At 30.2% G+C, this 26033-nt stretch overlaps 1 long non-coding RNA gene across 1 annotated transcript; it reads left to right on the forward strand.

The window, feature by feature from the left end:
- Window positions 1-10917: 10917 nt before the first annotated feature.
- Window positions 10918-13928, forward strand: LOC139896964 (uncharacterized). Its single transcript, XR_011776400.1, has 5 exons — window positions 10918-11181; window positions 11270-11361; window positions 11453-11594; window positions 12430-12798; window positions 12892-13928. It is a non-coding gene; the product is annotated as an uncharacterized lncRNA (long non-coding RNA).
- Window positions 13929-26033: the final 12105 nt, after the last annotated feature.

The raw sequence follows: 26033 nt of genomic DNA on the forward strand, positions 1-26033 counted from the left end.
CTTCATGCTTCAAGGATCTTCAAGAACAACCAAGATTCAAGCTTTCTAGCTTTGAATCTTCATTTCTTTTGTTGGATCTATGTTTTCTAACTTATGATCTCATTATTTTGTTATAAAGATCAAAACTTGTGTTTATGATCTTCATGTAACTTGAAGATCCAAGCTTTATGCTTCAAGATATTCAAGAACACCAAAGATTCAAGCTTTCTAGCTTTGTAATCTTATAACTTGTGTGAAAAGGATCCAAGCTCTCTAGCTTAGGGTTCCATTACTTTATTTGATCAAGTTTGTGTTCATACTTGTTTGATTGAAGGAAAGTTTGTAACTTTAGTTGTAAATAGAACTTGTATTTGTGGTAAGACTAAGAATATGATGTAACCTTGATTCATCATCATTCTAAAACTCTTAAGTGAGTTGTATTCTTACTTGGTCTTAACATATTGTGTGTTGATGGTTGAATCTTGGTCAAAGTTATGCTAACACATCAATGAGTTGTACACTTGAAGCTTACACGCATCAAGGATGAGTACCGTGATGAGCATCAAGCACCAAGAATCTCACCGGAGCACTTGTTTGCTGTTTTCGGGGTATGATCAGACTCCTGGACTTCTGGAAAAATGATTTTTAGATAGTTCGTTTCGAGTAGATGACTTTTCGTTTAGGCCTCGACTTAATCCGATATACGGTTTAGGATTTATAGCCTTCCGAAAGTCACTATGCATTTGTAACGTTGTGATGAAATTTCTGACTTACTCGTACTTAAACCGTCGCAACGGTCCAACGAAGACGAGTTAGGTTCTGAAAATTGGTCAGAGTTTAGAAGACTCACATAAGGATCCATGTCCACTGACTACGCATCTTTTCGATTTGTATAGAGGTAGTAACAGCTGTCCGAAGTCATCCTTTTGTTTCGATCTCTATTCTTGTTAAACTTACCTTAATTTTGATGAATGATGATGATAATGATGATGTTGATGATGACACTTAAACTTAATTCATGCATTTAAACTTATGGGGACAACATACTGACCTAGTGACCTTTGACTTAGGTTGATGACCTTTCGGACCGACTTACTACCTGCATACGTTTCATATCGACTTTAACTGCTTATTCACTGTGAGTTATAGCATCCCTTACTACTTTTTACTATTTTTGGGACTGAGAATACATGCGCTTTTTACGTTTTACATACTAGACACGAGTACTTAAACTTTATATATGTGTGGGTTACAAAACAGCACAAAGATTCCCCTTAGCTCGGTAACGTTTAATCATTGGTTTTCTAACCGTGAACGCGAATCCATAGGGTTTGACAACCCCACTCGGGCTAGTCGCGCTAGCAGACAACAGGTGTTTAATACTTCGAGGACAAACTCACTCGCCAAGTGCACTTTTAGGGGGTGATATACATACGTTAAGTCTAGTTACCGGGTGCCCACGGTTAAGCATATACTTTTCATACTGATTTAAACTGCTGATTGAAGCACTGAAATCTCGTGGTCTACATTACTTTACTGATTACAAATTATAGCTTACCAACATTCGTGTTGACTTTTAAGCATGTATTTCTCAGGCGCTTAGACGATGTTGCTTCCGCTGTTAGAATTGATGTCTTGGTGTTATAGATTTGCTGTTATGAACCTGCTGTGTTAGATTTCCGCTGCATTACTTAGAGATGTCTCAATCATGAAACTTTTATTTTGCATTCGTAACTTATGCTATTTTCAAACAATTGCTTTGTAACGACCTTTGGGTCACATACTTATGTTAACGCTTCTATTCATAGGAAGCACGTTATCTTTTGTAAAACGCTATCTTTTTATGAATGCAAAACTGGTTTTCAAACAACATATAGTGTTTGACCTTGTAATGATCCTATTGTTAATGAACCGTACACGATGGTTTTGTACGGGGTGTCACATTACTTGTCATCATATGAGTTAGAATTTGAATCCTAATCACAAATGGAATCTTCATCACAATATTTATAGCCATTTTCAACAACATTGTCTATATCAAACCCCATGCTCCTTTGCAAGGCTACGAACAATAGGTTGAATAAAGATGCACCTCTTTTAGTCTTGTTAATTTCATTAAGGTTTCTCCTACCTACAATCAACATAGATACAATCGTTAAAGAATAAATAACTAAGAAAATTATATCAGGTAGGTCTATGGAACTACTATTAGTAATACCTTTATAACTAGCAAACATTTGACCGCGCGTTGCGGCTGTTGTTTCAGGGTAAAATCGGTATGCAAAATGGCATTGTCTGACGAACTAATTACATACCTTGTTACTGGGTACATACATAGTATGCTGCAAAATGGTGTAACAGTTTGGGTGTTGTGGCTGCCAAGTCGAGAGACGGCAAGTCAAGTTCTGGCACTCTAAAACAAAAGTATGCTATAGATTTACCTGTTCTAAATTTCAAACTATCTTGAATTGTGGGTTGTGATGGAGTACGGCAGCAAGCGCACACAATACCTTTACTACAAATCATAAATGTTTCATTCTTTATTCATATAGAAAGAGAATATTAAGCGTAGAAGATAAATTTTGAAATACCTCAACTTCCATCGGTAAGGTCTTTATAAATCCTCCTATTACTACATTATTAAATGTTGCAGTTTGTGATGAAGCTAGAGTTGATATAGCTTTCAAAGCAACCTGCAAAAAACAATATAAGATTACCTTTTACGCCAAGTAAACCACAATTAAGAAAGCAAAAAAAAAAATAAATAAAAAAATACATCTCAATTTGAATTTTAGGGACTACCTCAGGCTTCTTATTCTAAGGGTCATGAATAAACTCCTTGTTATCCCCAACTCACATTTTAAAATTTTCAAACCATTACCCTTGTGGCCATGTGTTTATTTAAAATACTATACTTAGATAACTTGTACAGATTATATAGTTTTTATAATCATATTTCACACATTCAAATTTTTAGATGCAAACTCCATGTTATCCCCACTTCACATTGAAACTGTTTCTAGTAGATCTGACCTGGTGACATATTCTATATCATTATGTACCAGAATTACCATTTTGAACCTTTAAAAAATGTGGCTTTCTGACCTAATAACTAACCGTACAATTGAAAAAAGTATAACCTGCGTATACATAAAAGTATATTTTGTACCTTTTAATCATACAATCCTCGTACCTTAACCGTTCCCTGCATACTGGAACCGAATTTCGTTAATGTCTTTGTTTCCACAACTTCATAAGGGGTCTGCAACATCACAATACAATGGTATATGACAAAGGAGGGAGGGTTCTCAGTTCACTTGATGTTGTAGTTGCGCTAGCTTCTTCTATAGTTGACAACCATTCTTTGTGATCACTCAAGAAACCCATCGCTAAACAGGTTTCATGATATGCTGGCTAAGTAGTATGTCCTATAGTCATTAGGTTTTTGAAAGTGTAACAACGGCCTTTTTTCATACCAAAATATAGCACCACAATAACGGCAACCATAATTGCAGTCACCAATATCATCATAACATGTGGTCACCCCTGTGGTTCTATAGATATAAAAACAATAAACATTCAAAAAGTACCATCAAAAACACAGGAAGCAGTTGTAAAGGAAAACCAAAAATGACAAACGTTGAGCAGCTGGTGTAGCAAGCATATAAGATGATATAGCTGAAAAAGAACAAATAACACCCGTATATTAATAGCTACATACCATAAATAAATCCCAATAGTGCGTAGCAAACAATAAGAACTTACCAACATTACTCGACACCATCACGGTACCAACACACATTCACTTTGAATGGTGTGACCACCAATTTCACCAAAATTCTGTCCAATTAATCTTTTCTTTTTTCTTACTCTTTTGACATCCGACGCTGGTACACCTTCATGATACAGCATCCTATCACACATGATTTTATCTTTGCATAAAAATTGAACATAAAAAAAATTAATTTACTACCTTCTCTTCAATAGTTCCAGTGCTCAGAAATCTACAGTGCTCAAAAATCTACAGTAATAGTAAAATTTAATTTTGAAATAAATAGTATCAAATAAGAAAAAAGATAATTGAGGCTCAGTAATTTGCATATATCCAAGCAAGAGAACATGAAATGTCATGGCTACAACCCGTAAGTCGCCCTGCCACGCCATGTCTGCAACTCGTAGGTTGCCATGCCACGCCATGGCTGCTAACCCCTGCCAATATGTTAGCCATTTATTCTCATTACTCAATCAAGGTGCCACAAATTTATCATCACAGCCTCTCATTGTAAAACTTTTCAAAACAAAAAAACTCGCATACAATCTTTTGCAATACTAAAATGTCACAGCAGCCTAAATTGACAGTCAGATGCATATATATAGCTCCAAGCAAAGAAAAATAAGTCGTCGTGGCTGCAACTAATGGTTACCTTGCTAAGATATGACATATCTATTCCATTGATCATCAGAATGTCGTTATTGGAGTTTTTTTTTTTTAACAAAACGACCAAAACTCGGGTGTCTATAGCTATTAGTATATTAGGGTGCCTACATACAACTTATTGTTTATCATCCAGAAATACATGAGCTGCCATGGCTGCAACTCAGTTGCCTTGCCAAGAAACAGCTCATTTTCTCCGATCGTAACCACTTCGAAAAATATCTGACAATAGTCATAAGTCATAAAACATTAGCCAGAATTTCAAGCATTCGTATATCAAAACATCTACCATAATAACCGAAGTACATAAAACAGTAAACGAAACTGACCATTTAATGCTAACCACGACAACCACCAACCACACCATTGCAACCGATTTCCAGCATATTTGGTGCAAAACTAAAAAAAAAAATCCATAAATTCAACAACGTAATTTTTTTACACCTACAATAACGTAATTACTTAAGTAAAAAATAGTAGGCATACCTAATAATGCTTGGAAGGACAGAAATATCTCAGATTGCGGCAACGATGGTTACAACGGTGGTGGCTATGGCGGTAATCTTTTCACCCATGTTTGAATTGATTATAATGAATCAGAGAAAAAAACGGATAAGTGGCCAAGAACTTCACTAGATTCAAACGAATCAGCGAAAAGAAGCTGGTTTGCAACACAGAAAACCAAGATCTGACCAAACCTTGAATCGATTGTAAGAAATTAGAGTGAAATCGTAGAATCCGCAAGCAACTGTACACGATTCCAAGGAATTAGTGAGTAGAAATCAAGAAGAAAGATGGGTCGGCCAAGTCGCCAAATCGCCGATGAAAGCAGCAAAGATAAACCCTATTTTTTTTTAAGCTGTGGGCTTTTAAGGGGGGATAAAGTGTCGTTTTGGGGGTTTTTGAGAACAAAACGACCAAAACTCTAGTGGGTATTAGTATATAAGGGTAATATCACCTTGTGAATATGCAAAACTTTAGCAACATTCCAATTATCACTTGTTATCTCTATAGTAGCTTTATCACTTTGTACTTCACAAGGTGGTTGATATTCTTCAAGTTGATCTCCCTGCAAAAAAAATAAAAAATAAAATAACATATATATATATATATATATATATATATATATATATATATATATATATATATATATATATATATATATATATATATATATATGTGTGTGTGTGTGTGTGTATATATATATATATATATGTATTGAAAGTGAAGCTTACTTATGCAATTAAAGGTTTACTTATCACACACATATTAACTTCAAGAAATATTGCAAATAATTAACAAACTTTAGAACCTAAAATGAATACCTTTTGAATAAACCACTTGAGAAGTTCACATTCATCAATGCCTTCACCAGTTCGTAAAAATGGTATATCAACTATCCTCTTCAACCGGTTGACTAATCAACGCGTTAGCTGAAAAATAATAGCTCGTCGGAACTGAATGTATCCAATTTGTATATAAGACTTACCAATATTCAAAGAATCAAATTTCAAACATTTTTTAGTGAATGCATGATTCTTAATTTATAACCAATACACCAAATCACACATCGGTGGCATTTGATCATTATCATGGTTGAGTAAAGATGTAAACCTTTGTGCATTTTTTCTAAATTAACATGTGTAAATCATTCAAGGCAGTGATCATGGTATGCACATCGTCCAAAAAAACAACCTGCACTAAAAAAAGTAGTCTCATTGTGTGATCATGAAGTAACACAAATTGAAAACCAAATGAATAAAATGACATTTTATATTGGCAAAAAATAAAAATAATAATAACATACTCACTAAGGCATTTTATCAAACATTTGTTTAGAACTTCACATAAAACACATAATATTATACCAATGAAGTTCATGATCAACACATGTTTATATCTTTATTTTTTATATAACAATATATAAATACAAAAATTTATTATCACACACCTGGATCAGTATATAATTTTTTTTCTGAAATTTATATAACAGTGTAATAAAAATATGCTCAGATCATTCAGCAGATTCAACATAAGTTATTTATTACACTGTTATATCAGTGTAAGTGTAATCAGTTGTATACATTTTTCATAAACTGCGTTTCAACCCATATTTAATATTCCTTGGTTGATAATGACCGACCAGAATATTAACTAAGAAACTTGATAACTTTCAGATGTAAAAATAAAAATATTCAGATGTTACAAATTTGAACTGTTGATGTATAGTATAACCAGAATCTCAGCCCGTCTATCCTAAATGGCATGAATTCACTACACTCACCTATTGATATCAGGCCCAAGTATATTGCAGATGCATGACTCTACCTATATTATATTAACAACGGAGTATTATGACTGGAATTAATGAAAACACATCTCTTATGTTTAAGACTTTTGAAGACTATCATTGGTGGCAATCTCAACCCATTGACAAAATGGATCAACTGGTGCTCTGATTATTAAATTGCAAAACTAAGATTTATCTTCTTCATTACTAATCATTACATTGCATGACTAAGATTTATCCTCTCTTTAACTAATCATTAAATTGCAATAAAAATCACAAAATCGCATATCATTTGTATGCATTCTGCATAAAAAAATTAGGAAAATTTTGTACAGAACTAAATATTGATGCTAATTAAATGAAATTATTTATCTTTTTTTTTTAATGGCAAAATTATTTATCTTTTAATTATAACTTTCAAAGTTATGCAAAGAATAACCATAAAACATAGTAGTCTACATCTGTTGCATTGTTTACATATACAGTTGTCAAAATATCAATACAATGTTAATGTCCTAATGTAAAAAGTTACCTGATAGATATAGATCATTATTGATAGGCTTTCATGCATAAGCTGCGTTTTCACGATTATTCATGAATAATGATAATCTTTGTTTACCACATGGATACCAATTCCAAACAATATCCGCTTAAAAACGTTAAACATATCACGATACTACACCAACACATAAGGACAACATAAATAAAATAAAGTGTCACCTGAGACTAAAGACAAAGACTAATTCTGTTGACAATCGCAAATGTACAATTTCTAATTTTCATCAAGCACATCCCAAATGTTGACTACGCAAGTGTACCAAATTTCATCAGCTAAGACCATCAAAGTTAGAGAGCGTAAATGTTAGTAACAATGTTCTAGTCAGCAGATATGTAAACACTGAGAAAATTATCTATTTGTAAAGGCAAAATAGTAAGATAAAAGTGTTGAGCCAACCTAATCCAACCCGCCTATGTTACCACCTATAATTTTCATTAAGTACATCCAAATGTAGAAGATGGGCATGAGGTGTTACCTCGAGTGCAAGAATTCTTCAATCTCTTGGTCCCTTAGACCATCATATTCACTTCTTCTTTTGCTTGATGAGCACCGAAAACTGTTGATTCGCTCACAATCATCGAGTCGTCTGGCGATTGTATTCTTTTGTAAGCTACTAATGCTATTATGAGTTATGACACATAGATGTATATATTAGTTATATAATTTTTCAGATGACACAGATTCAAACCCCTGCACACCACACAAACATTTACTCATTTTGACCCATTATGTTACCCGCCCATTTGCCCGCTCTTACAAAGATTTAAATTGTCAATCAAACATAAACATAAATTATAAGCTAAAAAATCAGTTTACATGAGCTTTAAAAACGATGAGAGAAAAAAATAAAAAAAATAAATATGTAAAAAAAGGATGGTGGACGGGTAAACATGTTTGTGTGTGTCAAGGACTTTGATCGATTGGAAGAAACAAACATTACATGTATTCCCAGCAAGTATTAACGTAGAGAGCACACACACACAAAAAAAAAAAAAAAAAAAAAAAAAAAAAGACGATAAACAAAGATGACGTTAACCTATTTTGTTAAAGGTAATACAGTTACAGTATTATCACAATAAACTTAGTCTACTAATTATTAGTATAAAAAAATTACAGGATCAATACCAGCAGTCGATTGTCACGGCAGAGATAGCGGCAAGACATTCAACCAAGAAGCACCCTTCAGCCATCATCGCCTCTGTTTCAAAGATGGAACAACACATTTATCGACATGGGTATATGTTTTGATTGCACCTATTACCTGTAATTGCATATACAGAACGAAAAGCTAATAAAAATAATATAAAAACTGGTCGACCCAAATATCACCCATATAGTTAAGCAGTACAACATTAACCTTATTAACACTATCAACACAAAAATCAAAAGATGCTATCTTTAATCAATACTCATCCTTTTAACAAAATTAAAGCTTATAGTGCTTTAAAATCAAATTTTGTTATCAATTTTTAAAAATTAATTTTAAAAACCGAATATAAGTTCGAGAGGAACCCTAACCGAATATACTGGTATGCTCAAACCCAATTAACCAAAAGAATGAAGTTCCACCGATTAAGTGATTGCATGGAGAAAATAGATCAGCCACTTGCACATATTAAAAGTTTGAAACCAACTGGGCCAGATTCATTTCACATAAATACAACCAAACATGAAAAATGATTATTTAGAAACTCAACATTGCAGCATGTAAACAGAAACAAATTTTTATTCTAAAGATTCATTCCAAAAGGCATTAAGAAAATTATTTTACGGATGCAAGTTTACCTCATTCAACAGCTTGTGCAATTCATCTCTTGCCTCGACAACTCTGTCCCTGTCATTGCAGGTAAAATCCCCGAAGACCCCAACACCATAGATTAAATTCAATGACAAAGCTTACAACACGCAACAGTACGACGGTGTCCGTCTCAGGCGGACATGACCATCTGAACAGATCTGAAACGTATGTAACTTTGTATAATTAAGGAAATTCATGACAAAATTAAACATGGATTAGTAAGATTAAACGAAATCGTTTACCTAAATCTAAAAATTGGTGCGGTATACAGAGACCGAGAAATTTGAAATGAATCGTCGCCATCCGGAAACCGATGAATTGACCGGAAAATCCACAATCGCTAACTTATCTGTAGGTCGGACCTCTAATACGGCCCGATTATGCACATAATTGTCGGCAAACCCACCGAAATCGAATATCCAGAGATGATTCCGGCGAGTTTTAGTACAAAAGAGATTCGGAAAAAAATTTATATCATAATGTGGGTAAAAATGTGGCGGTTTAATTCCTTGTAGCCGCGGCATCTAAAATGTAAGCCGGAGTAACAAATCGGCGATTGGAAGGAATTAGGTGTGAGGAGTTTGAGGAGAGATGGCTGTTTGGTGTTTAATTTTTTTTCCGTAAAAACTGTTTTAAACGAATGAATTGATAGGGACACGTGTCTGTTTGTGAAAATTAAGAAGTATTTACAGGAGTTAATTTCAAAAATACACGTGGATAATGAAAAGCAGGGACATTGTCGCACTGACATGTCAGATCTGACCTTCACGCTTTGTAAATGGTAGAGATAGAAAAAAAGAAACCGTTCCCCAAATCATCTCTCTCTTATAACCTCATAAACTCTAAACCTTTCGCCGGCGAAAATGGCCGTAATTTGGCGTAATCGAACTCCACACTACAACTAATTTTTTTGTTACAATTTTACGAATCATCTTTCTTATCTATAATAAGAAAAAAATTATGATGTCATAATTTTTGAAATAAGCCCACATGTCAAAACTCTCACCATTAGATGCATTCTTTATATTAAATCTTATCCGTCTAAATTCAAGATGGCGTCATTTAGCTTTTCTAGCGGCAGTTGTGGGGAATTTTGACCTTGCTGCCCTCCGACTCATTTACGGGGTAACTGTAACTTGCAATCACATTCATTACAAAATAACCTTCTCTCACTAACATCTTATTACGCTACAGTTTTTTCCAACATTACGGTTCCAAAATTAGGGTTCAAAGATACAATTTTGTTCAAATGTATCCTGTAATTGATGAAGCAAATCGAGAGCAAATAGAATCAAGAGAAGAGAGAATTGATGAAGCATTAGGGTTTGCGATTCAAGTAGGAATAGACTTCAACATTGATCTATTCAATTAGAAAATCAGAAATTAGGGTTCACGAAGGATTAAGGTTTGCACATGTTGAATCGATTTGATGATTCGTTATGAATCAGAAATTGAATGCAGAGAATCGATGAAGAAATAGGGTTCTCGATTCAGAGAATTGATGAAGCATATGAGATTCTTATATCTCATATTAGAATAACCAGAGCAGAACTCTAAATTAAAGTATGAATTGATAATCTCAAAAATTTATGAAAGTTGAAAGAGGTATTACATTTTTAACATTATGCTTTTTACTATTAGTACGTGTCTACTCAAAATCTCAATTTGTATGTTAACATTGTATAAAATTCAATTTTTAGCCTATGATTTGAGGCTTTTTTCTTTTTTTTTTTTTTTTTTTTTTTTTTGTATTTCAATCCGGAATTTTGTTTTTTTTTAATTTTTTGTTTAACAAAAGAAACTACTTACTCTAATAACGATGCTACATGTGCAGGTGATTCAATTGATTGATTCGTGTAACGTTATTATCATGCAAGTTTTATACATTACGCCTTTTGAAAGGCTTTTATCGGGAAACTATAGTGGTAAAAAGCTTTTTTCACTAAATTATTTTAATGATTGTCATGTTGCTTTACGTGTTAGTAATGTAATTTGGATAATTTGTGTTATAGGACAATCTTTCTCGTGAAAACATAGGTGCTGTTAAAGTTCTTCAAGACTTACTTCCGGAACCTGGGAGACTTCAATTTATTTACGCTGATTTGGGAGATGCAAAAGCCGTATCCTTATAAACATATAAATTTTTGGTTTTATCAATTATCATGTTAAAATGTTACACGTGTTTGTTTCCTTGATGAAGTGTTTTAGCTGAATAAAATATTTTTTGAAAATGCATTTGATGCAGTGATGCATTTTGCGGCGGTTGCATATGTTGGGGAAAGTACACTTGATCCGCTAAAGTAAGCGGCCATTTTTATAATATCTGTTAACTTTATCTTAAAGTTGTTCCTGATTCTCGATCTTTTTTTTCTTTTTTTAATGATTATGCAGGTATTAACACAATATTACATCAAATACCCTGCTTGTATTGGAGGCTATGGCAAGACACAATGTAAATACACTAATATACTCTAACACATGTGCTACTTATGGAGAGCCTGAGAAGATGACAATAACAGAAGAAACTCCTCAGGTATCCTGGTACTAGATGTGTCAAAATGGGTGGGTCAGGCAGGTTGTGTAATAAGTTAAAATGGGTAATTTTTGTATTTATTGAAATACGTTGGACCGAATTTGACCAAGACACTTTCTTTCAACAAAACAATTTATGTAAATATAGTTACTAGTCAATTGTTATGACAAAAAGTTATTATATTAATCGTTTCGTTTAGGTTTAGGAGATTTGTGAGTACACGGTGTTCTCCATTTTGGCTATATATATATATATATAGCTTCGTTTAGTTCTTTATAAAACAATGGGTTTAAAAAATGTAGTCCCACAAGTTATTTTGGTTCCATTTCCATTCATATTTATTGAATATTAGATTACTGTAATATTTTAGTTCCTTTAATACAATTTTATTTGATGCGTTAATTTGGACCTGACCCAACATATATTAAGTACTTCTAGGTATAGCTTCTTAGAATTTGTGCACCTGTTCGAGTTTCATATGGTTTCTGTACTTAATAAAATTGTATATTTCCATTAGTGTTACTTCATATAATGTATGATACATACCAACTGATAGTGTCTCATTTTTTTTACATTGACAAATACTTCGTATGACGTACTTAATAAAATTGTATGTATGATGTATGATACATGCCAACTCATCTACGACATCAAATTGTGGTTTTTGTATTTTACCCCTTATCAAATGTATGCTCTTGCTTCTTTCTCCCCTAATTATCGATTATCAGATATGATTTTATGAACTTAATGATATTAGTAACTATGTATATTTGATGATATAAGATCCAAATCTCACGATTCTTATTTTTACATGTCATAATGGCTACGTAAAAAGGTTCGTTCTATAACGTTCATCGTTGAACACTTACTTATGCATTCAACACTTTTGGTTGCTATTTGCAATGGGCCTAAAAGAAGCACATTAGTATCGGTCAGCCATTCCATGTGATTCAGGTACGAATTTTGTGTTTTTTGTATTGATTTTATAATCAAACAAGTGTGATTAAAAATTATATTTATAAATCACTGCTGTTATGCATTGTTAGATTAACAATGTGACATCAAATTTTAGTGGACTAAAATTAATGATGGCTATGAAAACTCACACACTCAATACTTATGCTTTCAATACTTTTGGTTGTTGTTTGCAACGGGCAAAGAAGAAGCACATTGGTTTCACTCAGTCATATTCCATGTGATTCAGGTACACATTTTCTGTTTATTGTTATTTTTTTTTTTTTTCGAATTCAGCAACTGTGATTAAAAGTGACATTTTGATATCATTAATTTTATGCAGGGGTATAGTAAGAATGTGTCATCAAATTTTAATGAACCGCTATGCTGCAGATTTTGCCATTGTAACTCAATTCTGTCAAAGTAAGGTTTGTTGTTTATACAATATAAGCTTTCAAACACTTCTATTTTTTGTTACTAAAGAAAAGTATGTAGGATTTTACCACTATTATTTTATAGTAAAAATACATATATACGTATACGTAAATGTATACGTATACGTTGACATATATATATATACAAATACATAGACATACATATTACATATGAGGTCTCAATTGCTCACATTAGGGTTTATACTGGAAAATTGACTCTCAAACGTCAACGGGTCAGGTCTGTGATTGATAGAAATATATATGAGGTCTCATTGTTCATGATAAGTATGTTATGGATTGGGGGTGTTGTCGAACATCCATTATGGTAATAGGGTTTATTTGGGTATTGTTTTGTACTTATATGGTCAAATGGCAGAGTATTGGGTCAAAGTTAGTGGTACTAAGTTGAAGCTTAAGTGTGGTGAAGGTATTTTCAAGGGTATGAAATTTTTTGGTAAATATTGTTCTAGTAGTGTCATCAGAGGTGTTTGGATCTGCACAGGTTATTGCTACTATGCTTATAATAATAATAATGCCCTTCTGCTTCAATTTTTGGTCTTGCTATAAGGCTGACTTTTGACAGTCAATGGGTTATGGATTGGAGAACTGCATTTTCAGTTGTATGTGATCAGTTTTGGTATATAGAAAGATTTGGTGATACAAGGTATACAAGGGGTGGAAGTATAAAGATTAGCGTCAGAGATGGATATAGAAATTCTTTTCTCAACCTAATCCTTTTTGACTGTATAAAGCATAGTTTATATTGGTATATGTTTATTCTTTTTGTCATCACTCATGTTAAAAATGACAATTGGCTCTTGGATGTGCATTAAGACATCTTTTAGGCTTGGTTTGTTGGTCATTTTTTATGTAGGTCATTTTGGTTGTCATATGTAAGTGTTTTGTGTGTTCACTAAAAACGCCCCCTCGGACATACCCGTTGTAGTTGTACCTATTTTTTCTTATTCTATTGGATTTTTCCGGGCGCTCCCCCTTATCTAAAAGAAATATATATATATATATATATATATATATATATATATATATATATATATATATATATATATTATTAGTTCACAGTAATTGAACTATGAACATCAGACTCTCAATTAAACAATAATTAAGTACATACATCAAATGAACCATACGTCCCTATTTATACAGATAAAAAATCAAATCTGGAGATTTGGTTTCCAAAACTACTTAGCTATAAATAAGGAAAAGATAAACTAAAAACAAACCAAATTTGCTAATAACTAGGAAGTAAATTTCGGAGATAAAATCAAATCTTCAAAACAAATCTTCTTAAATAACAAGCATATCTCCAGAATATTCTATGGCTTTTGCTTCAAGAAATCTTTAAACGTTTACTCCAGCAATTCCAGAGTCTGCAACTTCAGACTCTAAACCTTCAGACTCTAAAATCTGCAAAATACTTTTGACTCATCAGATTATTATTTCTATTTTTCCCAACAATCTCCCCCTATCTGATGATGTCAAAACAACCTGTACTCCTAAACAAACATCTTTGCATACTCCCTTTCAATTAGCTTGCACTTGCCCTTCATATGAGAAATTTTCTTCAACATGCTCAGCTTGCTATGCAAGTGTTTTAACAACTGCACCCAGAAAGGAGTTGTCTACTGTGTTTTACATCTGGACAGTAAACTGATCAACATATCAATGCTAGCCCCTTCAAACTGATCACACATAATTAACATCCTTTGATTTCCATTTGTCTTGATCATCAAAGCATCCAAATACTCAACATACTTATCATCAACAAACTCTAAATGTTCAGGAACAGCATACCTTTCAACATGTTCCTTAGCTCTTCTCTCCTTCATAAACATTCCACAAAATACCTCATAATCCTTAAAACTTATAAACCCTTCTTCAAATACCAAATGTACCAGCATAGATACCCTCTTCAACACTTCTTGCACTATAGCTTGATCATCTGCACACTCCTGGATACACACAGCTAACCCTTTCCATTCACAGAACCCTAAACGAACAATTTGGTTCAACTTAACTCTTAACCTCCTATCAGGTAAGTGTGTCATAGTTAGTGTGATGACCCGGAAATTTCCGACCAAATTTAAACTTAATCTTTATATGATTTCGATACGATAAGCAAAGTATGTAATGTTGAGTCTAGTAAAGTTTGAAACGATGTTCATATATTCAATTGACCTTCGACTGTTCCCGACGATTCACGAACCTTTAATTGAAAATAGAAATGTATGTATAAATAATTATATATAATAAATTAAATATATTAATGAACTACTATGTGATTGAGTTATTGGAAGATAACTTAAAATAATTAAAACTTGATATATAGAGTATATTGAATATAAATAATCTCGAACATAATTTGTCAACGATTAACAAAGTATTAAATGTATAATATTATACTTTGAGTTTAATTATTTCAATGTATATAATTAATACAGTCATCTAAATAATAAATCTGGATATGTAAAACATAATTATATATACATATATATATATATATATATATATATATATATATATATATATATATATATATATATATATATATATATATATATATATATATATATATATATATATATATATGAATGATGTATAAACATAATTATTATTATATGTATATTAACAAGTATATAATTATTAGATATATGATACATGGTTAATAATATGAAATACTAATATCAGAATTATGAATATTATTATTATTTATTATAGATATAAAATCTAATACATGTAATTTATCATATTAAGGTTATTATTATTTTAAAATCATTATTATTATAGTTAAGTACAATTTATCACTAATAATATTGTTATTATTATTAACTATTATAAAACTTATTAAAATCATTATCATTGTTATTATTACTCATTTATTCTTATTAATATTACTATCATTATCATTAGTAATAATTAATAAGATTAATTTTAATCCATAAATATAAATAATGTAAATAAAAGAATATATAAATAAAGATATTATTATAACTAAATATATATATATATATATATATATATATATATATATATATATATATATATATATATATATATATATATATATATATATATATATAGACCATTACATGCAGTTATATATATATTAAAAATTAGTATGTATATTATAAATATTATAAAGATAGGTATTATTAGTATTTTATGTATTATTATTAATAATAAATATCAAATAATTAAAATATAAAGTATATATAAATCTGAATAAACCAAAAATCTATTTCATATCGTTATCCTACTATACATAATTTTGTTGCTGTCTCTAAAGTAGCCAAAAGGATCGTACAATCTGTTATCAATCAACTCCTTCTTTTGTATTTTTTTTATTTATATTATGTACCTGATTTGAATTCTGGTGACCTTTAATTGTTATAAAACTCAATCACTTTCAGTGTACGTGATACTAGTCGACATAATTTATCAATTAACAATTACAATTACCTTTACAGATTTCACATTATCGATTTTTATCAAAAAAAGGGGAAGAACAGCAGTTACCTGCTCTGTTCTTGTTCCATTTAATTAACAGCTCGAATTCGAAATATATTTCAAAATGTATAAGTGTGGTCTTGATAGGAATATTGTGTTTAAACTATCTGTAAAATTACAACTTCCAATTTCTCTTATTCACTTCGAATTTACGAGTCAAAGAATTATTTCAAAAAGTCAACGATTGTGTTCATCATAAAATTAAAGTTCAATTTGATGTTTTAGATTAAATTGAAGTTACGGAAAGTTTTTAATGATAATTTAGAACATTTTTCATGAAGGAATCGTGGCTTAAAACAGTCTCCACATTCGAATTTGAATTCGAGTTTGAAAAGTATTCTTCAGGTCTGTTCAAAAATTATTTTTAATTATTTCATCTTCTGTTAATACAATTAATAAACTAGTAACTCGTTTCTGGTTGCTTATTGAATCTTAAAACTATTTTGTTAAATTAATTGATTGATGGATTAGGTCGAATAGAAATTGAAACAGATGAACAATATAGGAGACAAAGAAATACGGGTTAAAAACAAATGAAATCAGAATTATATCAGATAAGTAAGCTAGCCCAGCTGGTTTGATGGAAGGATCGGTATACGGGAGGTCTTGGGTTCGAATCCTATCCTAGGAAATTCTTTTTAACAAACCCTTTTGAAGGTAGTTTTCTATTTAATTATTATTATTATTATCATTATTATTATTATTATTGTTATTATTAGTGTTGTTATATTTGTTATTATTATTATTATTATTATTATTATTATTATTATTATTATCATCATCATTATTGCGTTAAGATATAAATTTATGATGATAAAAAAAAATTAAGAGGACAACATAGTTAATGACAATTATGAATTAAATGTAATAATCATTACATTATGATTTTCATTTAAACATGGAAGTATACGTAAAAATCATAAGTAGGATGATAAAATAAATCGAAGATGCAAGTATGTTGATATATATAGCTATATGAAAGAATCACATGAAAACATATATATCTAGATATACATATATATATATATATATAATACATAAGGGATTAAGATTTAACATAAATATTAATGAGGACTTAATTAATAATTACTATTTATAATGCTCAATAACTTTAAAACGAAAATGTTAGTTATATAGGAATCGTATATATATTAAAAGTACAAATAATATTATCATTTGTATTATAAGTATTACTGGAAATATAAATTTTACCATTTTAGTATTAGTATCATTATTAGGAGTATGATTAATATTATTATTATTATGAAAACTAATACGATTTATTTTCACAAAAATTAGTATTATTATCATTTTATAAGTATTGGAGTTATTATCATTAACATAAGTATTAATAATAAGATTATTATTATTAGCATTACCAACATTAAAAATTATTATAATTATAATCAAATACAACTTTTATTCACTATTATTACTATTATATATTATCATGTATATGAAAATATACTTAAAAGTAATATTACATATAAGTATGAATTAATTATATTAATAATCTTTATATAAATTACCATATATAACAAATTAGGAATATTTCAAAACCATACAAATAATAATCATTTTAAATATATATACAAATCAAATAATTACTATATAAAGTTATAATATATAAAATTGTTTGATTACGATTATATATTTTAATATGTATACAAATGATATAGGTTCGTGAATCCGAGGCCAACTCTACATTGTTCAATATTATCATATGTATTTTTACTACAAAATACATTAGGTGAGTTTCATTTGCTCCCTTTTACTCATTACATTTTTGGGCTGAGAATACATGCACTATTTTAATTAATGTTTTACAATATTTATATGCGTGAGTTCATTTGCTCCCTTTTTACTCATTATATTTTTGGGCTGAGAATACATGCAAATGCTTTATTAACTGTTTTACAATATTTATATGCGTGAGTTTCATTTGCCTTTTTACCCTTTATATTTTTAGGCTGAGAATACATGCGAAATTTTTATAAATGTTTTACGAAATAGACACAAGTAATCGAAACTACATTATATGGTTGAATGATCGAAATCGAATATGCCCCTTTTTATTAAGTCTGGTAATCTAAGAATTAGGGAACAGACACCCGAATTGACGCGAATCCTAAAGATAGATCTATCGGGCCCAACAAGCCCCATCCAAAGTACCGGATGCTTTAGTACTTCGAAATTTATATCATGTCCGAAGGAGGATCCCGGAATGATGGGGATATTCTTATATGCATATTGTGAATGTCGGTTACCAGGTGTTCAATCCATATGAATGATATTTTGTCTTTATGCATGGGACGTATGTTTATGAGAAATAGAAATATGAAATCTTGTGGTCTATTAAAATTATGAAATGATTATTTATGTTCAACTAATGAACTCACTAACCTTTTGATTGACACTTTAAAGCATGTTTATTCTCAGGTACAAAAGAAATCTTCCGCTGTGTAATTGCTCATTTTAAAGATATTAATTGGAGTCATTCATGACATATTTCAAAAGACGTTGCATTCGAGTCGTTGAGATCATCAAGATTATTATTAAATCCGTTATAGTTAGATATATTATAAAATGGTATGCATGCCGTCAACTTTCGTTGTAATGAAAGATTGTCTTTTCAAAAACGAATGCAATGTTTGTAAAATGTATCATATAGAGGTTAAATACCTCGCGATGTAATCAACTGTTGTGAATCATTTATAATCGATATGGACTTCGTCCGGATGGATTAGGACGGGTCCTTTCAGTTGGTATCAGAGCGGTGGTCTTAGTGAACCGGGTCTGCATTAGTGTGTCTAACTGATAAGTCGTTAGGATGCATTAGTGAGTCTGGACTTCGACCGTGTCTGCATGTCAAAAGTTTTGCTTATCATTTTTGTCAGAAATCATTTGTTTATCATCCTTAGTAAATTACCTGCTTATTATTCTTAGTCTAGACACATCTTACTGCATTGACTACATGAATAGTGTATAGACAAAATTCATATCTTAGCGTATCTGCTAATTCATATCTTAGCGTATCTGTTATTGTTATCTTTACCTGACAGCTTCCGTAGATTCCTCCGTAACTTATGAGATTTTAGTATTACATATGCATATGTAAATTATGTATTGCAGGATACTAATCTACATCCTATAATCTATTTCTTATCGAAAATCCTTCATCTGATCGTACGAGATGAATCCTTCAACTAGTTCGAGTCCCTCGGATTCCGACAGCTATTCCGATAGTTATCCCGACAGTTATTCCGAATGGATAGTCATCTAAGCTCCGGAAGCAACGTCAGCAGAATGAATCAACCAATCATCCATCCCCAATTCATCTGATGGATTCGTAGTCGACTTAATCAATGGAGACGCGCAGAAGGCGATCCCTTCCACTAACCGAATTCACCTTTTGGCGAAGAACCTGAAGCACTTACCGGCGAACCTGTTCGTAACACCATTTTCACCCTCATTTCTCGAATATCTCGCCACGACTATATCATAACTCAGATTCTAAACCTTATTCATCCGCTCGTTCCGACCGACAATCATCCCAGAGTAATACAAGAAGTCAATGAACTTCGCGCTCTAGTAATCAATTTGGAGAATATGGTGCAAAACGTACCAGCTTTAGCAATATCACCAGCACCAACATCAATACCAGTACCACCAACAACTCAAGTTCACATCATACACCTCAACATCTAATTATGTACCTCGAGCATAATCATCAATCTGCTAATCGTTCTACATCATTTATCTTCGTTCGACATGACGATTATGTCATCTTCAACGTTTTAGAGATTATATATTCTAGTTCTAACGGTAAATCAAATGAGATTAATATTATATTAACTCATTAAATCTATGATTACATCTGAAGAAAATATATCTGTAAGTATATTTTCATAAAGATTGTAATTAAAAATTCTTTCGTATAAACTGTTAATGGTGAAAATATTTTAACGGGTAGGTAATACCCGAGGAATATTTAGATTTCACTTTAATAGGTTATACTGTACATTCTTCGAATCTGATTCAACATCCATTTACTATCCTAGTTACATCTACAGAGATACAAATCCGTTCACCGCAGAATAACCATTTTTTTTATTCAATTTCATATTTGGATTTTGATTTATCACAATCCAACAAGTGGCATAATGAAGAAAACATTGGACAAAATAAAAGTTGTTAGAAACAAACGAATTAACTAATTGAAATTTTGTTAAGAATCCACTCTAACTGTTCCTAGCTAACTGATTACATTTTAAGTTATCGCAGTTTATTTATCTCAATTTTATTTATCGTTATTTAATTTCTGTTATTTACTTTACGCATTTAATTTATCGTCATTTAATTTCTGTTATTTATTTTACGCACTTTAAATATCGGGACACGTATACAAGGTTTTGACATATCATATCGACGCATCCATATATATTATTTGGAATCACCATAGACACTCTATATGCAGTAATGATCGAGTTCTCTATACAGGGTTGAGGTTGATTCTTAAATAATATATATACTTTGAGTTGTGATCGAGTCTGAGACATGTACACGGGTCACGATACGTATTAATTAATTCGAATATTATATATTAAACTATATATGAATTATTGGACTGTAAACTGTGGACTCTCGACTGTGGACTAATAATATTGGACAATTAAAGTGAATTAAAATACTGATTATAACATATGAAACTGAATAATTCTTCAAGTTTGCCACTTGATTTCATCTTAAACCTCATTTGTATCCTGACAATTATAATCCGCGTTCAAACCTTTCATGATCCTTGAAAACACCTCAATCGAGAAGATGAATCAACCGCACTTCATATACGGAAGAAAAGATTGATGCATTTAGTTATGCATCTGAAAAACTCTCAGAAACTGAGTAAACGTTTAACACGTAGTTGTGCTAATTCCTTTAGTGTTATTATTACCCAAAATAACTTTGCATTCCCTTTCCAAATTAGCAAATTTTGTCACAGCTCCAACAAGTCAACTTTGACTTTTCGTTCGAAACAACCTTATTATAACTTTGATATATATATGTGCGCTCTTTTATTGTTACCGGGGAACCTTTTATATTCCACCATAGTACCATCAGTGTTTAATCATCTAAAAATACAATTCTCCTGAAACCACCTCGGGTTGATAACCGATGATTCAAATATCGTAGCATTAAATGCAGAGGAAACAGAAAAATGGTAGATGGTCTAAACAGCCAAAAGTTTGATAATAAAGAAGGGAATGTTAGGAACGTTCGATAGAAAATTTGGTACTGAAAAACAGATTGAGCAAACTATGAAGGAGACCAAGGCCAAATACAAAGACCATACCCTATATTCAAAGAATCCAGATAATTCTGGATCCGTTGAAATCTTTAGAGAATATCTTGTTCCGAAGTCATGTTAAAATCTTGCGGAGAATCTTTCTCCATCAGCCATCGAACTTAGAAATTCCAAAACATCATCATCAATATCTTCGATATTTCTGAGGATATTTTCAAAAATATTCTCGTCCGAAATTATATACCTCTTCGTGCTTCCGTGTATCATTATATTGGAAACATTCAATAGAAAATTTAGTACCGAAAAGCAGATTATGAGAAACTATGAAGAAAGCCGTGGACAAATCACAAAGAATAAGTTTGACTTCAAAGAATCCAAATGATTCAATGCCTGCTAAAGTCTTTAGCGAATATCTTGCTCTTTACTCTAAACCCTTGCGGACAATAGTTTCTATCATCCTCTGATCTTAGATATTTCGAGATATTATCGTATCTTTCATTATAAATATCCTCGATACTTCTGAATATATTTTCATAACTAATCTTATCTGAAATTATTAATCTCTTCATGATATCAGTGTTACATCATATAGAAACTGTTAGTTTCTATATTCTGTAAATTTTCGAGCTTAAAATATGAATGTTATTGAAGTAATGTTGAGAACTGATGCATGAGTTAGTATAATATAATGACACTTGATCAACGTAATTATATTATAGTAAGTCATGCTGAGTTTTTAAATGGAACATGATGATTCACAGATTATAACGTTATCATGTGTCATGTTACATAACTCTTTCATTCTGATTAACATCTGAACATATCAAGAAAATATATTCTTGATAGTTCTATTCTCAGTGATTCTGGTAATTTGACAAATCAAATCGTGCTAATACACTCCTTTCTGCTTAGAATATTATAATCATTCGAAACTCCATATTTATGAAATTCTGGACCGTTAGCCGCTTTACTAGATGTCGAGAAGAGAATAAAAAGGCAAAGAGCTCCGAAACATAAGGAAAGATATAAAACTCGACAACAGCACTGAAATCACAAACCGTATACATTAATACGAATAGCAATATAAAGACACGGGAGTATGATAAACACAATTACCCCAAGAGCGAAGTAGAAGTAAACAGATTCCTCTGGTGGGAGTTGGAATAGAAGAATGATTGTTGCGATAGTCAGAATAAGGTTAAGAACCAGAGTTGGATTAAGCATATTCACAATCATTGAAGGTATGGATCGAGAAAGAAAGTACTGGAGTGGTGAAAATAATGGAATGAAAGAAGTTCATTTATAGTAAGAATATCAGACAAAGCAATCGAGACAGATAATCGCATTTAATTATAGAGATCTTAATCTCCTTATTCGCCGAAGAATCAAATCTCTTAGATTTCGAAGATTTTCTTTAAATCCCTTGAATTCCGGAATTCAACCCTCTACGTCAAAAGCTATGACGCACCATATCTTCTAAATTCAACCATGACTACGTCAAAAGTTATGGAAAATCTCCATTTCTTCATTTCGATCTTTTATGATAGCTTCATTCATACGCTTCAATTAATCGAATCATTTTATCCATATTACTCTATGATGATAAAATACTATTTATCAACTCATATTCGTCATGAAAACATTTTTATTGTTAACCATGACTACCTCACTCAAATTTCGGGACGAAATTTCTTTAACGGGTAGGTACTGTGATGATCCGGGAATTTCCGACCAAATTTAAACTTAATCTTTATATGATTTTGATACGATAAGCAAAGTATGTAATGTTGAGTCTAGTAAAGTTTGAAACGATGTTCATATATTCAATTGACCTTCGACTGTTCCCGACGATTCACGAACCTTTAATTGAAAATAGAAATGTAGGTATAAATAATTATATTGGTAAATAATTATATATAATAAATTAAATATATTAATGAACTACTATGTGATTGAGTTATTGGAAGATAACTTAAAATAATTAAAACTTGATATATAGAGTATATTGAATATAAATAATCTCGAACATAATTTATCAACGATTAACAAAGTATTAAATGTATAATATTATACTTTGAGTTTAATTATTTCAATGTATATAATTAATACAGTCATCTAAATAATAAATCTGGATATGTAAAACATAATTATATATATATATATATATATATATATATATATATATATATATATATATATATATATATATATATATATATATATATATATATGAATGATGTATAAACATAATTATTATTATATGTATATTAACAAGATATAATTATTAGATATATGATAAATGGTTAATAATATGAAATACTAATATCAGAATTATGAATATTATTATTATTTATTATAGATATAAAATCTAATACATGTAATTTATCATATTAAGGTTATTATTATTTTAAAATCATTATTATTATAGTTAAGTACAATTTATCACTAATAATATTGTTATTATTATTAACTATTATAAAACTTATTAAAATCATTATCATTGTTATTATTACTCATTTATTCTTATTAATATTACTATCATTATCATTAGTAATAATTAATAAGATTAATTTTAATCCATAAATATAAATAATGTAAATAAAAGAATATATAAATAAAGATATTATTATAACTATATATATATATATATATATATATATATATATATATATATATATATATATATATATATATATATATATAGACCATTACATGCAGTTATATATATATATATATATATATATATTAAAAATTAGTATTTATATTATAAATATTACAAAGATAGTTATTATTAGTATTTTATGTATTATTATTAATAATAAATATCAAATAATTAAAATATAAAGTATATATAAATCTGAATAAACCAAAAATCTATTTCATATTGTTATCCTACTATACATAATTTTGTTGCTGTCTCTAAAGTAGCCAAAAGGATCGTACAATCTGTTATCAGTCAACTCCTTCTTTTGTATTTTTTTTATTTATATTATGTACCTAATTTGAATTCTGGTGACCTTTAATTGTTATAAAACTCAATCACTTTCAGTGTACGTGATACTAGTCGACTTAATTTATCAATTAACAATTACAATTACCTTTACAGATTTCACATTATCGATTTTTATCAAAAAAAAAGGGGAAGAACAGTAGTTACCTGCTCTGTTCTTGTTCCATTTAATTAACAGCTTGAATTCGAAATATATTTCAAAATGTGTAAGTGTGGTCTTGATAGGAATATTGTGTTTAAACTATCTGTAAAATTACAACTTCCAATTTCTCTTATTCACTTCGAATTTACAAGTCAAAGAATTATTTCAAAAAGTCAACGATTGTGTTCATCATAAAATTAGAGTTCAATTCGATGTTTTAGATTAAATTGAAGTTACAGAAAGTTTTTAATTATAATTTAGAACATTTTTCATGAAGGAATCGTGGCTTAAAACAGTCTCCACATTCGAATTTGAATTCGAGTTTGAAAAGTATTCTTCAGGTCTGTTCAAAAATTATTTTTAATTATTTCATCTTCTGTTAATACAATTAATAAACCAGTAACTCGTTTCTGGTTGCTTATTGAATCTTAAAACTATTTTGTTAAATTAATTGATTGATGGATTAGGTCGAATAGAAATTGAAACAGATGAACAATATAGGAGACAAAGAAATACGGGTTAAAAACAAATGAAATCAGAATTATATCAGATAAGTAAGCTAGCCCAGCTGGTTTGATGGAAGGATCGGTATACGGGAGGTCTTGGGTTCGAATCCTGTCCTAGGCAATTCTTTTTAACAAACCCTTTTGAAGGTAGTTTTCTATTTAATTATTATTATTATTAACATTATTATTATTATTATTGTTATTATTAGTGTTATTATACTTGTTATTATTATTATTATTATTATTATTATTATTATTATTATTATTATTATTATTATTATTATTATTATTATTATTATTATTATTATTATTATCATTATTGCGTTAAGATATAAATTTATGATGATAAAAAAAAAATTAAGAGAACAACATAGTTAATGACAATTATGAATTAAATGTAATAATCATTACATTATGATTTTCATTTAAACATGGAAGTATACGTAAAAATCATAAGTAGGATGATAAAATAAATTGAAGATGCAAGTATGTTGATATATATAGCTATATGAAAGAATCACATGAAAACATATATATCTAGATATACATATATATATAATACATAA

Source organism: Rutidosis leptorrhynchoides, chromosome 3, assembly GCF_046630445.1.
Source record: "Rutidosis leptorrhynchoides isolate AG116_Rl617_1_P2 chromosome 3, CSIRO_AGI_Rlap_v1, whole genome shotgun sequence".
Taxonomy (NCBI): Eukaryota; Viridiplantae; Streptophyta; class Magnoliopsida; order Asterales; family Asteraceae; genus Rutidosis; species Rutidosis leptorrhynchoides.